Source organism: Zea mays, chromosome 5, assembly GCF_902167145.1.
Source record: "Zea mays cultivar B73 chromosome 5, Zm-B73-REFERENCE-NAM-5.0, whole genome shotgun sequence".
In the NCBI taxonomy this organism is placed as follows: Eukaryota; Viridiplantae; Streptophyta; class Magnoliopsida; order Poales; family Poaceae; genus Zea; species Zea mays.
This window is the reverse complement of record NC_050100.1, coordinates 80,039,068-80,044,734: the sequence shown is the minus strand read 5'-3', so window position 1 is coordinate 80,044,734 and position 5,667 is coordinate 80,039,068.

Here is a 5,667-nt window from a genome sequence, read left to right as displayed (position 1 = left end):
AAGACTCTATACGCCTTTGTATTTGAATCATAACCTAACAAAAACCCTTCTACAGCTTTGGGAGCAATTTTGGAATTCCTACCTTTCTTCACTAGAATGTAGCATTTACTCCCAAATACATGAAAATATGAAACGTTGGGTTTGTTACCAGTTAGGAGTTCGTACGACGTCTTCTTGAGGAGGCGATGAAGGTAGACCCAGTTTATGGCGTGGCAAGCCGTGTTCACGGCTTCCGACCAAAACCGCTCGGGCGTCTTGAACTCTCCAAGCATCGTCCTTGCCATGTCTATGAGCGTCCTGTTCTTCCTCTCTACCACACCGTTTTGTTGTGGTGTGTAGGGAGCGGAGAACTCGTGCTTGATTCCTTCCTCCTCAAGGTACTCCTCCACTTGAAGGTTCTTGAACTCAGACCCGTTGTCGCTCCTTATCTTCTTCACCTTGAGCTCTCCTTAGGAAGCACTTGAGGGTCCCTTGGGTTTCAGATTTATCCTGCAAAAAGAATACCCAAGTGAAGCGGGAAAAATCATCAACAATGACAAGACCATACTTACTTCCCCCTATGCTGAGATAGGCGACGGGTCCGAAGAGGTCCATATGAAGTAGCTCCAAAGGTCTTGATGTGGTCATCACATTTTTGCTATGATGAGTACTTCCCACCTGTTTACCTGCTTGACAAGCTGCACAAGGTCTATATTTTTCGAAAGATACATTTGTTAGACCTAACACATGTTCCCCCTTTAGAAGCTTATGAAGGTTCTTCATCCCAACATGTGCTAGACGGCGATGCCACAGCCATCCCATGCTAGTCTTAGCAATTAAGCATGCATCTAGACTGGCCTCCTCTTTTGCAAAATCAACTAAATAGAGTTTGTCGTCTAGTACACCCTTAAAAGCTAGTGAACCATCACTCCTTCTAAAGACAGACACATCTACATTTGTAAATAAGCAATTATACCCCATATTACATAATTGACTAATGGACAACAGGTTATACTCGAATGATTCAACTAAAAACACATTTGGTATGGAATGCTCGGATGAAATAGCTATCTTTCCTAGTCCTTTAACCTTGCCTTGATTCCTATCACTGAATATGATTCAATCTTGGGAATCTTTGTTCTTAACATAGGAGGTGAACATCTTCTTCTCCCCCGTCATGTGGTTTGTGCATCCGCTGTCGATAATCCAGCTTGAGCCCCCAGATGCATAAACCTGCAAGGTAAATTAGGCTTGGGTTTTAGGTACCCAACTCTTGTTGGGTCCTACAAGGTTAGTTATAATCGTCTTTGGGACCCAAATGCAAGTTTTGTCTCCCTTGCACTTGGCCCCCAACTTCCTAGCAATCACTTTCTTATTCTTACTACAAATTGCAAAGGAAGCATTACAAGCATGGTAAATTGTAGACGGTTCATTACTTACTTTCCTAGGCATATGAACAACATTTTTCATAGGCATATTTCTACCATGCACAACAGAGGAACTAGAAGCAGTCATAGCATGTGAATCATAAGCATAGTTCCTATAAGCATTTCTAGAGAATTTTCTATCACTATAAATGAAAGCATGATTCTTTTGACTACTATTAGCCATAGGGGCCTTCCCTTTCTCCTTGGCGGAGATGGGAGCCTTATGACTTGTTAAGTTCTTGGCTTCCCTTTGAAAGCCAAGTCCATCCTTAATAGAGGGGTGTCTACCAATAGTGTAGGCACTCTTGCAAATTTTAGTTTATCAAAGTCATTTTTGCTAGTCTTAAGTTGGGCATTAAGACTAGCCACTTCACCATTTAATTTCGCAATAGAAGTAAGGTGCTCAACACATGCATCAACATTAAAGTCCTTACACCTATTACAAATTACTACATGTTCAATACATGAGCTAGATTTATTAGCTACTTCTAACTTAGCATTTAAGTCATCATTGATACTCTTTAAACTAGAAATAGACTCATGACAAGTAGATAATTCACATGAAAGCATTTCATTTCTTTTAACTTCTAAAGCAAGAGACTTTTGCACACTTACAAATTTATCATGCTCTTCATATAAAAGATCCTCTTGCTTTTCTAACAATCTATTCTTCTCATTCAAAGCATCAATTAATTCATTGATCTTATCAATTTTAGTTCTATCTAAACCTTTGAATAAACTTGTGTAGTCTACTTCATCATCACTAGATTCATCATCACTTGAAGAAGCATATGTAATAGTATTTCGAGTACTTACCTTCTTCTCCTTTGCCATGAGGCAGGTGTGATGCTCGTTGGGGGAAGAGAGACGATTTGTTGAAGGCAGTGGCGGCGAGTCCTTCATCGTCGGAGTCGGACAAAGAACAATCTGAGTCCCATTCTTTTCCAAGGTGTGCTTCGCCCTTAGCCTTCTTGTAAACCTTCTTGTTCTCTCTCTTCCCATTCTTTCCTTGTTCCTGGTCACTATCATTATCAGGACAGTTAGCAATAAAGTGATCAATCTTACCACACTTGAAGCAGGAGCGCTTTCCCTTCGTCTTGCTCTTGTTGGGATGCTCCTTGCGACCTTTGAGCGCCGTCTTGAAGCGCTTGATGATGAGGGTCACTTCATCCTCATTTAGCCCGGCCGCCTCAACTTGTGCCACCTTACTAGGTAGTGTCTCCCTGCTATTTGTTGCTTTGAGAGCAACCTTTTGAGGCTCATAGATGGTGTAACACCATAAAAGCCATCAATTAAAAATAATGAATTTAGTTATAATGTTAATTAGGATAATATTTTTTTAAGTGTTTAATTATTTATTTGCATTTTGATCAGTTTTCTTTGCATGTGCTTGATTGATTATCGGATGTTTATTATCAATTCCTTTTTAAAGAAAAACCTAGTAAATAATATAATAATTAAGTAATATAGTAATTATTAGTCTAAAAACAAGTATTTTATTTATAAATATTTTTGGTGAATTTTTATGATTTTTCGAGCTCTTTAAAAATTGCATTTCGGAATTAGAAAAAAAACCTAAACCAAATCTAAATCGGCCCACTAGGGGCCTATTACCCCAAACCCTAACACCTAGCCCCGCGCGCTCCCTGGCTGCTCAAGCCAGCCGCCGCCGCCTCCCTTCAGCTCCCTCTCTCCCCTAGCTCTTTCCCTCTCCTCTCCTCTCCTCTCATCTCTCTCCTTCTCTCCCATGCTCTCTCTCTATCCAACGTGCGCCGCGCCCGTGCGATGCCGCGACGGTCCCTGCACCCGTGCGAGCCCCAGGCCGACCGGCCACCCAGCGCGACGACCCGGCGCCCTGCACCGACTTCGCCCTGCGCAATCCCGCGAGCCGACGCCCGACTGCAGCCGTCGCGACCGCGCCCGACCAAGCCACCGAGACGCCGCGCCGTTTCGTTTCCCCATTAATGGATTTCATGCATCCGAAATCCTCTCCTCTCCCCCCCCCCATTCCTCTCCATTGAAGCCATGAAAGGAAACCGCCGCCATTAAACCGTGTAATGGAGCCGTCGACCGTTCCTTCTACCTCTGCTCTCTCTCTCTCTCTTCTCCTATAAATCGCAGGCCGCGTCTCCCTGAGGCTCACAGTCCCGAGCTCCTTTCTCCCTGCACGCGAGTAGCCACGCCGAGCGCCGCATTTCACCGTCGCCGGAGCCTCTGCGCCATCATGTCCGCCATCTGCGCATGGAGTTCGCCATCACCGGAGCCCATGGAGTTCGCCGGAGCTACGCCATCCACCGTCCGTAGTCAAGCCCCTGCTCTTCTCCATCCAGCCAAAACCCGTCGATCCATCCCCGTCACACGCACGAACCCAAGGTTGAAGACGAACCAAATTATTTTATGTATTTTATAAAATACTTTTTGATTCGATTCATGAGTTGTATATTTAGTTTGTTGTAATATGAACACGTGTGATTCGTAATTTATGTGTATGTGCGTTATGGAATTTTTGGTAGAGATATGCGATTGTTAGTACACCGTGATATTTCATGTTAGTTGTGGCGTTGATTTTTGGATTAGAAAAATATGACGTAGATTTAGTAGTCACACGTTGGTGATAAAAATACTAGATAAGAAACTTTGTAGTCAAATTTGGTCACAAGGAAATTTAGAAACTATTTGGAGAGTTATATTTATATGTGCATTTTAATGGATTTAGAAAATGGTATAGAACTCATGTCACATGAATAATATAGGATTTTTAGATGACTTATCTAATTATTTTATTAACATTTTCTTTTTATAAAGAAAGGAGAAAATATCATTAGTAGGATGGAAAATAGATTTTTGCTAGTCAAATAAACATGTTCGCAAATTGAGCACTTAGATTTTTAGAGTAAGCAAAATATTAGTTTATGTCAAAATAACCTCACTTGTTATAAAAAGTTCAATTAGCAATTTATGTAGATTTTTAGAATATAAATATTAATAGGTTCATTTTTAGCCATACTCAATTTGAGTTAGAAATAAAAAGGATAAAAGCTATTAATTTATTTATTAGTATTAAAGACGATAATTATTTTCATTGATGATGTTAAAATATATTAATATTAGTTAAAATTATATTTATTGCACCCACTCATAAATTCACCATTAGGACTCACAATAATAGCTATAATTGAATTAATAAGTGTCTACGCGATTAGGACGTATTTAAGATGTGATTAGTGCGATATGTTAATGTGTATGTAATGGTGTATGTTTATGTAATGGTGCATGTTTATTTATTGGTGTATGTTTTATTTTTGTATGTGCGCTATGCGACTCTATTAGAAGCCGACTGTGCGGTAGACGAACCAAACTCGTTCGAAGACGATCCGCAGGACTCGCTTGAGCAAGGCAAGTGGATTCTCCCTCTGCATATTCTGTTTGTACCTACTTATTGCATATAATAATGTTTACTTTTTGATATATTGCATAATTTGATGTGTTTACCTAATTAAGGATTTCCTAGATTTACTACCTGTATTCCTTGTTTAACCTAGGAAAATTATTAAGCTGTGCAAAATTTGTGCTACCCCGCTCAACTTAACGATTTTAATGTCACTCATTAATTGGTATTAATGTTCCAAGAATTTAATTGGCAATTATGACATTAACCCGATGGTTAAGATAACTTTATTTCAAATTAATTGGAACATGGAGTGACCACCCAGGATAACAGTGCAACCACGAGTGCTATCATGGCTCTGGCTTTGGTAATTAGCTTTATATGCTTAGTGCCTAGCAACCTTACCTGAAATATGGGCAAGAGGGGGAGCGATAGGTGCTGGCAGCCCACGTTAACATGGGGTCGTATTCTTGTCTAAGGTACCTCACCCAGGGGGCCACCACCATCGTCTTTAGAAACCTTAGCGGGTTGCTTCGTATTAAGTGTATTTTGTGAAAGGCTCATAATGGATCCCTAGCCATTCACCTCGGCAGTGTTTAAGGGTCCGATCAACCCGGGCTAGATGGGATACATGGCTTGTGGGTAAAGTTGTACCACCTCTGCAGAGTGTAAAACTGATATATCAGTTGTGCTCCCGGTTATGAGCGACCTGGACTCCTCACATGATAATTGAACTTGAAGATGGAATTAAATTGAGATCCGATGATCTGCCAATAATTTGCTTAAGTGATTTCACTTAAGTGTTCTGTTATATTCATATTCCTTTGTTTAAATGGGATATTTGGGATTCACACTTATTAGTAAGACAAGTGT